General features: G+C 39.0%; 1 protein-coding gene across 2 annotated transcripts in view; it reads right to left on the bottom strand.

Moving 5' to 3' along the window:
- The window catches only part of LOC137652787 (uncharacterized), a 397,006-nt gene that overhangs the window by 245,744 nt on the left and 138,834 nt on the right, over positions 1 to 12,428 (bottom strand). The window contains exon 1 of one of the 2 annotated variants that reach the window (XM_068386201.1): positions 11,262 to 11,500. The exons of the other annotated variant lie outside the window; for it this stretch is intronic. The gene's annotated coding sequence lies outside the window, so the exon portion shown is untranslated. Of the gene's footprint in view, positions 1 to 11,261; positions 11,501 to 12,428 lie in introns of those variants that run through there. 2 annotated transcript variants of the gene reach the window in all.

Below are 12,428 nucleotides of genomic sequence, written 5' to 3' on the forward strand. Positions count from 1 at the left end.
ATGCAAAATCCCAAGATAGAATAGTAAGCCCGAGTGCACCCAAAGATCATGGAACAGAAGCTATGCCACTACCCAAGACTAGAGAACAATGGTTTAATTTTGGAGTGTCCTTCACCCCTAAGAGCTGTTTACCATAGCTAAAATGTCTGTTTTACACTTACCAAGAGGAAAGTAACCACTGAACAGTAACAGTTTGGTAGTTGACCCCTTCAGCAAAAAGGAATTATTTGGTAATCTCAGTCTTGTCAGATGCATGAGGAGAAGGAGAATATGGAAAGAATTTGACATTCCTCTTTACCTTTTTTCGTCTTCCCTTAGTGAAGTGTCCAAGTTGGGGGTCCTCCGAAGGACTGCTCATGACCAGGATCCTTCCGTTTGGTATTATTCCCAATTCAATTGGAAAGGTAAATTGTTTTCTGAGAATTAACAGGACACAATTCTATATCCTACTGGTTATAAAGCTTCGAAGAAGAAACGCGATATTACTTGTTGAAGATTCAAGTAAGCAATGTGTGAAAAAAAAATGGATCATCAAACAGCCCGCTAAGTTTGAATAGATAGAAATCAACCGACCAACCCCTCTCTCCATCCATCATTACACATTACGTTAGTGATGTTACGGGATTAGTACTAGTTAAAACTGGGATTTAAGAGGGAATACATTTAATGAATGATAAGTTCAGTCGTGATATGGAAATTTTTTTCTGTCCTTTCGTATCTGTTACCTTCTTGATCTTTCCCTATATTTGAGTGCAAAAGATAGTAACCGGACGAGTCACTTATGTTTGATTTGTAGATAACGAAGTGATTGGCGACTCAATAATGTGGCATTATTCTTATTCATTATTCATGTCAGAAACTGCAGCCCCCCCACATCATCTTGGCTCGAAGCAACCATTACTCTACTGATTTTATTGTTTTGATTTCTTTACGATCTATAATGGAAGGATATCTTCCACAACCGTAAGACTCTAATATAAGGGTAATGAAGTGAAGCAGCAAAATTTGGGATAAATTGCACGCTTAGGCTTCTTATAACTTGTTATGATAACTCCTCAAGCACAAACATGCAATGTCTCTTTAATGATCGGCTATTAATTAACATATATATGTGGCACTCACTAGCCATGGGAAACGTTTGAGATATCTGCACTATGACTTTATATATATATATATATATATATATATATATATATATATATATATATATATATATATTGTTAGTAATGGCGGTTATTGCGCCACCTTTACCAAACAAAGACCCCACCAGCAAGGACTTCGTCGGCCAGCCACGAGTTTTGGGACCCTACCCAGAGTCTCACCCACCCCCCCCCCAACCATCCTATACCAGTCTACTCCCCTTTGAGGTCTCATTTTTCAGCCATCTTTTCTTGTCCCGCGGTGATGTCAAGATCCCAGGAGATAGAGGAGGCCTATTGATGGGGGTGACGGGACACGTGACAAGGCCTGACCAATGGGACAACAGTCAGGCCAATCCCCCCCCCCCCACTTGGGGGCAAAAAGGGAGCTGAGTCGGCCTAGGAGCAGCTGGGGATCTTTCTTCTTCACTCAACCTCCTTGAGGGAAATACCACCTCTCTTCACCCTCAAGACATCAGGGAGGCAGGACCTCTGTCTACATATCCCCCATAAGGGAAGGAACCAGAGTCCTTTACTAAGGTAAGGTGTCTGATTTTGAGATTCCCATTATCCTTACCCAACCTCCCATCCCTTCCTTATCACATCCCATTTTTCCTTATCCTTTAAAGAAATCCTACCCACTGAACCTTGTATCCTATCCCCTACACCCAGACCACGTGTGCCGTTTAGTCCTAGTCTCAATTAATTCACCCTCTGACAGTGTTGATTCCCATGTGTAATGTTTAAATCCCTAAGCTTTGCATTTTCATTTAATTTGCTTAAAGGTTTTAACCACATGACTTCATCGTGTTCCCAGCTGGTAGAATTAAGTGTGCTGTTAATAATTCAATTTATTTCCCCTTCCAGGGAACGTGATTGCTGTGCTGGAGTTTCATCCACGGCCCACCAAACTCCATCCGAAGCTCCTCGTGGCATAAATTGAAATATAATTAGCTGTTGTGCTCCCCTTTCTTTTATTAATTTTTATTTAAATGTTATTGTAAATACATATATTTGTCAGTATTCCTTGTATTATTGCTGACTGGTGACCTACCATTGTTATTTGTTTTGTTATGGCCCTTGAGTCCCTTAAGCAAGGCCGGACTCGAACCAGTGGCCCATAACATAATTGGCGACCAGATGCCAGGATTCGCTAAGACAGTAATTTCAAATTAATTTTATCAAAGTCAAATTCCCCCCTTTTTCTGTCTTTGGCGACTTGACGAACCTCAATTTCCTTTCAATCACTGGAGTTGGAACCGTGGAAGAAAAAAGCAAAAGCATTCTATTCTCATTGTTAAAGTTTTGTGCGTGTGTTTGCACCGCGAACCCTTTTGTTTTGAAACCCACGTGGAAGAATTTAGTCCTATTGTTTAGCAGGATAGCCAACCGCGTGAGAAAAATTTGTGTTCTGTTTTTTCTGAATGTTTATTATCACAGTGGTTAAAATTCCTCATTTATTAGATATATTGTGCATTATTTGAATGTGTTATTTTGTGTTTAAAAAAAAGTGAAGTGAAATTTACGAAATTTTAGGACAACAAACGTGGTAGACTAAAACACGTGTTAATTTCCAGTGAGGCCTAATTCCTGTGTTGGTAACGATGAGCACATGACGTTCCTTATTTCGATTTTTCTATTGACAGTAAGGCTATTTAATTTCATTTTATTACTTTCGTGGGATATTATTTTATGTACATTATTTAAAGGGATAAAATTTTTCATTTATATATATTGTGCAGTGAGTGAATGGTTAATTTTGTGTTAAAACCAAGTGAATTGAAATTTACGACATTTTAGGAAAAAACCGTGGTCGACTAAAACACGTGTTAATTTCCAGTGAGGCATAATTCTGTAGAGTAACGGTAAGCACACGTGGCATTCCTTATTTCATTTTTTTCTTTGACAGTAAGGGTACGTAATTTCATTTTATTGCTTTTCGTGGGATATTATTTTTATGTACATTTTTTTTTGAAAGGGATAATTTTTGTACGATTGCGTAATATTGTTAACCTAAACATAAAGGATTTATGATATCACATTCAATTTAATTTTTTCAGTCAGGATAGGATCATTTAGATAAAATATTTAGGAGTGTAATTTCTTAAATTAATTTTTTTTTTTACTAAAGGGAAAGTATGTAAAGGGGTTGATTTTCTTAACGAAGCATTAAGCAATTTCAGTGACATTGTTTGTTTCATTTAATTTATTATACTTTAAGTATAAATACAAACTTTGCTTTAAAGTCACAGAGTTGCAAGTGGTGGTGTTGCAAGAACGCACCCACACACTTTTACAAATCCATTTCTTTATATGACTAGCATAGAGATTCACCCATTGTTGTGATTCCATTTTTTTTAAGACTAGCATAGAGATTCACCCATTGTTGTGATTCCATTTTTTATGACTAGCATAGAGATTCACCCATTGTTGTGATTCCGTTTTTTTAAGACTAGCATAGAGATTCACCCATTGTTGTGATTCCATTTTTTATGACTAGCATAGAGATTCACCCATTGTTGTGATTCCGTTTTTTTAAGACTAGCATAGAGATTCACCCATTGTTGTGATTCCATTTTTTATGACTAGCATAGAGATTCACCCATTGTTGTGATTCCGTTTTTTTAAGACTAGCATAGAGATTCACCCATTGTTGTGATTCCATTTTTTATGACTAGCATAGAGATTCACCCATTGTTGTGATTCCGTTTTTTTAAGACTAGCATAGATATTCACCCATTGTTGTGATTCCATTTTTTATGACTAGCATAGAGATTCACCCATTGTTGTGATTCCATTTTTTTTAAGACTAGCATAGCGATTCACCCATTGTTGTGATTCCATTTTTCATGACTAGCATAGAGATTCGCCCATTGTTGTGATTCTGCTTTTTTTTTAAGACTAGCATAGAGACTCACCCATTGTTGTGATTCCATTTTTTATGACTAGCATAGAGATTCACCCATTGTTGTGATTCCATTTTTTATGACTAGCATAGAGATTCACCCATTGTTGTGATTCCGTTTTTTATGACTAGCATAGAGATTCACCCATTGTTGTGATTCCATTTTTTATGACTAGCATAGAGATTCACCCATTGTTGTGATTCCATTTTTTATGACTAGCATAGAGATTCACCCATTGTTGTGATTCCATTTTTTATGACTAGCATAGAGACTCACCCATTGTTGTGATTCCATTTTTTATGACTAGCATAGAGATTCACCCATTGTTGTGATTCCGTTTTTTTAAGACTAGCATAGAGATTCACCCATTGTTGTGATTCCATTTTTTATGACTAGCATAGAGATTCACCCATTGTTGTGATTCCGTTTTTTTAAGACTAGCATAGAGATTCACCCATTGTTGTGATTCCATTTTTTATGACTAGCATAGAGATTCACCCATTGTTGTGATTCCATTTTTTTTAAGACTAGCATAGCGATTCACCCATTGTTGTGATTCCATTTTTCATGACTAGCATAGAGATTCGCCCATTGTTGTGATTCTGCTTTTTTTTTATGACTAGCATAGAGATTCACCCATTGTTGTGATTCCATTTTTTTTAAGACTAGCATAGCGATTCACCCATTGTTGTGATTCCATTTTTCATGACTAGCATAGAGATTCGCCCATTGTTGTGATTCTGCTTTTTTTTTAAGACTAGCATAGAGACTCACCCATTGTTGTGATTCCATTTTTTTTAAGACTAGCATAGCGATTCACCCATTGTTGTGATTCCATTTTTTTTTTTTTTAGTACTAGCATGGAGATTCACCCATTGTTGTGATTCCATTTCTTTTTATGACTAGTATAAAGGTTCACCCATAGTTGTGATTCCATTTTATTTCGTCCAGCATAGTGTCACCCATAGTTGTGATCTCATTTTTCCCTGACTAGCCCAGAGGGTCACCTACTGTATAGTGGTGATTCCATTTTTTATTGTGTAGTACAGTTGTCATACATATCGTTACTTGTTTGGACGCATTACAACCGCACAGCCTAAGCTCACCCATTGTCGTGGCCCTGGTTTTCAAGTTAGGCTCCTGTTCAGTTACTTACAAGGCTTGCTATTTGGTGATAATTCTTTCTCGAAAGGCATTTTTTCACAGCCTTTGTGCATTGTCCCCAGCTCCATCTTCTTCCTTCCTTCCATGAGACTCTTGCGTAAGGCTAGAGCGTCTTTCCCCTCCGTGTAATTTCTTGCACGGTCAACATCGTACCTTGTGCTGTTGAGTTTGTTCTTGTCGCTGTCTCCACAAGAAATTAGCAAAATGACTGCTGCTGAGATCAGTGCATTTGTGGATTTGGCAGAACGACAAGGCTATGAGGGAGAAGCATTGCGAAGGTATGTGCGGGAGCTCATGAATGAGGACAAAGCTCGGAGAAGAACAGAGCAAGAAAGGATGCGATATGAAAGAGAGAGAGCGCATGAATTAAGAATGCAGGAGATGGATGCCCGATTGGCACAACTCAATCACTTGCCACTACAACCCAATGTTGCCAAAGTCCAGCAGGACAATCACAGGAGGACCCACTTCATTGAAGGGTTCACCAAGAAACTCCTTACAGTGGAACTGAAGGTGACCACGTCCCAGCTCAGCAAGAAGTGCGGACAGGGAGCAGGGAGTGATCTCGCACATAAGGGCTACAACTCAAGCTTGGGTCAAAAGCCCGTGAAGGGTGTACAGCGAGTGCCCCTCAGGTTCATGAAGGCTGCCAAGCCGGAGCCTAAAACTGTGAAGACGCAACCTGCAGGGGAAGACGACTGGCTAAGTACCATTGACCTGGGTGAGGTAGCTTGGCTAAGGGAGGAGGCCCAAGAGTCTCCCCCTTCCAGCAATGAGTTTCAGCCCCGTACCTGAGAGTGCTCCCCAGTTAAAGCAATGATGCTTTCCACTAGACCAGAGGTCTCAGAGGAGGACCAAGAGACCATCAGGAGCCAGGCACAGCTCAGCAGATTCCAGCTGATGGGTGAGATGGTGATAAACCACAGGCCACTCACCTACTTGAGCGAGCTGGAAATAAATAACCCCTCTAAGGCTGAGTTCCTGCTAAGGGATGAGGTGCCCCTTAAGATCACCCGAGGTTTTCACGATCCTGTTAAGGTCTCGTGTCGGCAAGTAGTTGTCCCCTGTAATCTCCGCTTGTCGATGCTAGGCGTGGCCCATGAGAGACTGGGAGGACACTTTGGGGTAACATGTCCTACCCAGCTGATCCAGCATCAATTCTGGCTGGGCTTGCATGAGATTGTTAAGGCTTACTTAGCATCCTGCCATCCTTGCCCAGTCTCCGGTAACTATAAGCAAATAGTGCTGAGGGCCTCGTTCCAACTCATCCCATCCATTAGTGTCACAGAACTGACACAATTCTTTTATTGGTATGGCTTCCTAGCCACATTTCAGAAGGACGAAGGTTCCCACTTCATGGCAGAGGAGTCATGACCTCTGACCATACTCATAATTCATTTTTGGCTTCACCAGGTGCAAGCAGGAATTCCCAACTGTGGGGTTTACTTGAATTTCTTCCAGACATGGGATAAACTCCAAACTCAAGAGAATGAGCTCTCAGGCATGGGCTCATCTCTTGAGCATATTGGATCCTATTGTGCGGACCAAGAGTTCCCACTGACATTCCTAAAGGACCATAATCCTCTAACCTACTTGACTGAGCTACGTAATGGGAATAAAGGGCTCATGAGGTGGGGCATAGACCTCCAGAACTACAACTGGAAGGTCAAGCGCCTAAAGAACTCAGGTGAGAGAGATGTGTTCTCCCGGCATTAGTGCCCAATGCACAGTGCCATGACCATAACGTAGCCATAGTCAGTAGGTTAATTTAGGTTGTATGGAAAAATTTTAATTGGCCTTGGTGTCTCCCCAGGTAGATAAGCTTAAGGAGCCATCTTGGCATCATTATTTGCATTTAATTTATTTCTATGTATTTATTTTATCTATATGTCAATTTGCTTTAATTTTATGCCTACCACTGCACTAGGTCACTTAACTTTGACTATTATTGCATTTTTTTCCATTTGTTTTATTTTATCTTTTGCCTATAAGTCAATTTATTTTAATTTTCATGTGTCCCACTGCACTAGGTCACTTAACTTTAACCATTTTTGCATTTTAATTTTCAATTTTGCATTTTTTAATTTTTCAGTTGCTGCCTCACAGTCAGCATACTAATTTTTACATGGCACTTAAAGTTAATTTACTATTAAATTAAAGTAAAATTATGACTCTAGTTGCAGCTTAAGTATTAATTCATTATCGTGGTGAGACTCACTGGGGGAGGAGTCATTAAGGCTAGTGGCTTCAGACCTTGCTTGCAGAGTTCTTGTCCTGTTTTAGGACAAAATCTCTGCTAAAATGGGGGGCTGTTAGTAATGGCGGTCATTGCGCCACCTCTACCAAACAAAGACCCCACCAGCAAGGACTTCGTCGGCCAGCCACGAGTTTTGGGACCCTACCCAGAGTCTCACCCAACCCCCCAACCATCCTATACCAGTCTACTCCCCTTTGAGGTCTCATTTTTCAGCCATCTTTACTTATCCCGCGGTGATGTCAAGATCCCAGGAGATAGAGGAGGCCTATTGATGGGGGTGACGGGACACGTGACAAGGCCTGACCAATGGGACAACAGTCAGGCCAATCCCCCCCCCCCCCCCACTTGGGGGCAAAAAGGGAGCTGAGTCAGCCTAGGAGCAGCTGGGGATCTTTCTTCTTCACTCAACCTCCTTGAGGGAAATACCACCTCTCTTCACCCTCAAGACATCAGGGAGGCAGGACCTCTGTCTACATATCCCCCATAAGGGAAGGAACCAGAGTCCTTTACTAAGGTAAGGTGTCTGATTTTGAGATTCTCATTATCCTTACCCAACCTCCCATCCCTTCCTTATCACATCCCATTTATCCTTATCCTTTAAAGAAATCCTACCCACTGAACCTTGTATCCTATCCCCTATACCCAGACCACGTGTGCCGTTTAGTCCTAGTCTCAATTAATTCACCCTCTGACAGTGTTGATTCCCATGTGTAATGTTTAAATCCCTAAGCTTTGCATTTTCATTTAATTTGCTTAAAGGTTTTAACCACACGACTTCATCGTGTTCCCAGCTGGTAGAAGTAAGTGTGCTGTTAATAATTCAATTTATTTCCCCTTCCAGGGAACGTGATTGCTGTGCTGGAGTTTCATCCACGGCCCACCAAACTCTATCCGAAGCTCCTCGTGGCATAAATTAAAATATAATTAGCTGTTGTGCTCCCTTTTGCTTTATTAATTTTTATTTAAAGGTTATTGTAAATACATATATTTGACAGTATTCCTTGTATTATTGCTGACTGGCGACCTACCATTGTTATTTGTTTTGTTATGGCCCTTGAGTCCCTTAAGCAAGGCCGGACTCAAACCAGTGGCCCGTAACAAAATATATATATATATATATATATATATATATATATATATATATATATATATATATATATGTATATATATATATATATATATATATATATATATATATTTATTATACTTGTTTATGCGACATTTGACATCTCTAGTATCACATGCAATATAATACCCATAATTTTCTAATGTTGCTTGGGTAAGTTATAAATAACATTTTGCAGAATATATCCATTGAACCCGTTAGTGGTTCTTTAACCTTTTTAGGATATAGATCCTGACCCATGTCCGTGACAAATTAAGACTCCAAGAAACTTTCTCCCCACTATTTTCCCCCATACCACTTTTCACCTCCCCCCCCAAAAAAACAAGGCTTTAATCACACGAGCTAAGCGATTGTTTGCTCAAAATAAACTATATTTTAAGTGAAACTATATACTAAAAGTTGCAATCAATCTAAATTTGAGTTGCTTTCTTATCGATGTTTTAGGTTTTTTTTTTTTTTTTTGCAACCATGTCCCTGTCGTACATTACTTCCTTGAGAGGAAAACGAGAATTGGTTGACAAAGTAAATTACATAAACGAGAAGCATAAAGACAATTTGATTAAAACAAGAACCCATTGGCGTTGTGAAAAATTCTACAATGGTTGTCGTCTCCGTTTTCACAACGACTATAATTCAAGTAAGCCAGTTACACTTGCTACGGTTAGTAGTCCTTCACTTGCTTACCTAATGCAGAAATTGAGAGCTGAAGATGTATAAATGCCATAAGAGACAAAGTGAAGAACTCCGGATGCTATTCAGTCATCTATTACTCCGATTCACACTAATCTATGTAAACTGTGTGGGACCTGCCTAAGAATGAAACCATGGCACAAACAAAAGTTACATATATTAGGCGCAGAAACTCGGCAAAAAAAAAAAAAGAAAAAAAAATACGCAGCTATCGAAAAAAAAAAAAAGAATTAGTGGGAAACTATAAAATGTTAGATTTGCAACATTTTCATTAGTGTACTTTAATACCATTTTCAAATCATTATGTTTAATTGGAGAGAAGGTAACAACTCGTAGTAAAACAAACAGGGCAAACAATCATATCATTGAAATGTATTGGTTGGGCGGAGGGTGTAATTTGGGTGTAGCAAAAATTTAATAGAAAAAATTTGTAGGGAGGTGGAAATTTAGTTGATTGGAAATTTTGTAGGGAGGGTTTTCGGGGTGGATTTTTCGGAGGTTTAAGTCTTACAGGTTCCCCCCCCCCCCCCCTCCCTTGATACTGGAAGATGGCCGGCAGCCCGGCACACTTTTCGTGCAAAATGAAATGTGAGATTAGTTCAATGAAACAATGGCCTTTACAGATAGCATTTTGCTAAATATCCCTCGGCATGCGTTGTATATTTGTGTTGGTATGCGTTACATATATTCATTGAATTCCAGTTTTGAATTAAATCAAGGATATCTCCAAATACAATAACATTAGTTCTATGCAACTCACCACTACAGATATACTTCTTGCATGTACAGTACATGAAACAAAGTTGCGACACCGAGATTTTTTTCACCACGTACAATATATGTTACTCTCTGGCTCTGCTCACAATTCAGTGCATTGCGTGACAACCTCACTCCAGAAATAAAATAACTGAGTCTCCTACTATATAATATCAATAAAAACTGATCTTTATCATAATTATGCTTGCTATTATGCTTTAGTTTAACGTATAGTAGAATGAAGACTAAATTTTATGATATAAGGCCGGGCATCACGGACATGATAATGTTTAGGGAGACCTTTGCGGTAATGAGTGAAATCGTAAGCAACGAGGAAGGGCGCGTGCACAACCCGTGTCACCGTATATCACATGATACCTACCTGTATTTTCTTTCAGGGTCGTGTTTATTTCACGCCATGAAACTTGTCAGTGTTATACTTTCAGTTTTCGTTTTGTACAAACATAGTTATCTCATTGTATACATACAGTATACTTATTTATAAGGGCTTTATCATTATTGTTTGTCTAATGCGTTTATGGAGGAGGCATTTTCATACACCGATAATATTTTATTAGGAATTTTACAATTATTCCGTCAATTCCACTCACTTTACTCCCATTTCTCGATTCTGAAATAGTTTGGAGTGAGAAAATACTGAAATTTTTACTCAAATACTTTCTTCAATATATATCATGAATTTAGTACCCTCCCCCCCCCCCCTTTTCTATTTTTTTTTACTGATGAGACCATTTCATGTAGAGGATATTGACTAACTTCCAGATTTTACATTCACACTGAAGTATCAATGGCACATTTCTACTTTTTCTAAAAAGATTGAAAACCCGCTTCAAACGGCATACTTCTGTATGAAAAAAAAAAAAAAAAAGTGACCAATGTAAACTTAGTTTTGATACAACAGAAACATGCATAGTTTGTGTGCTTACAACAAGACTAATGGAAGCATGTTAAAGGGTTAGTCAGCACGAAGGAATGATTAGATGCGGATGAAAAGAAAATCTTTACACAGACATTTCAAAGTAAACTCCTTACAGTATACAGTATTTTTTTTTTCTTTTCTGGTCCTGGTATTAACATCATGATAACCATGCTTTAGGACTTGTATCAGTGGGGTTAGTCATACAGTTTGAAGGATAGTTATCATTTTTCCTTGGTCATTCAGTTATTAGTACCAATAATTGTTGGTCACTACAAATGCTCACCTTTACTGAGGCAGATCCGCCTAGTTTAGTAGAAAAATCTACTTAGATTAAAGAGCTATACATCTTTCATCGTTCAATCTGTCCTGCACAGAGATATCTTTTTTTTTTCAAGAAACTGAATTTCTGGTGAGGTTTTGATATATACTGTAGTTTGAGGTAGCAAGTATCCACCTCTTCTTTAAATAAATAAGAGTTTGGTCCATTTATTCAAATGCCTTTATTATTGAACAATGACCACGGTCAATCTGAAATGAACATAAAACATATTAAGAATAAATGAGGAACAATGTGTATAACTCAAATGAACATAAAACATATTAAGAATAAATGATGAACAATGTATATAACTCAATGTTTATAACTCTCTATCTCCCCCCAAGTTTTTAAACGGCCTTTGAAAATGTCTCTCGTGGATGTCGGTTTAAAACTGATGTCAAAACATTGGGTGGCAATTAAACGTCCAAATTATAGGTTCATGAACACTAAACTCTGTTAGCATGTGAAGGAACGGAAACTTGAAAAACAATTATTGACATGTGTTGATCATGATGACACTATAGCTAGTTCATCTCGAAATCACAGTGCCATGTTGGCGGTCGACGGGTACGACTGGACTTGCGTTGCTCCAAATTTGGCATGGCAGGAGTTAACTGCGATGGAGAGTTTGGGAGGCGGAATCTCAGCTTGATGATTCACAGTGTTACCGAGGACGTTGGGATAGCATTCCGGAGCAGCAACATCAAAATGAATGTTAGGGGTAGTACCACAAGGTAACGGCAAAGTGGTCAGTGTGTACCATGTGTGTCCGGATTTTGGGTTGTCGGAATGGTGTCCTTCACAATGGTCTCAGATGTTTTAGTGGTCGAAGGATTGGCAATAGGTACAATCTGATTCCGATTATCGTCATCTCTAATTGTACGGACTTCTGGAATACTCCTGACAGGCACGTATTGTCTCAAAAACTTCTAGTTCCTTAGCGTGACCCTACCAGAGCCATCAACTCTGACGACGTATTGGTCGAATTGGCGGACTTCTATGATGACACCGGTTTTGTCCCATTTCAGGGGGTGATTTCCTGTTTGATTTTGGATGCGAACCCGGTCACCTACGGATAGTGGGGGTAGTCTCTTAGTGTGCTCTGATAAGCGCTCAGCCTGTTTAAGGTGT

Source organism: Palaemon carinicauda, chromosome 1, assembly GCF_036898095.1.
Source record: "Palaemon carinicauda isolate YSFRI2023 chromosome 1, ASM3689809v2, whole genome shotgun sequence".
In the NCBI taxonomy this organism is placed as follows: domain Eukaryota; kingdom Metazoa; phylum Arthropoda; class Malacostraca; order Decapoda; family Palaemonidae; genus Palaemon; species Palaemon carinicauda.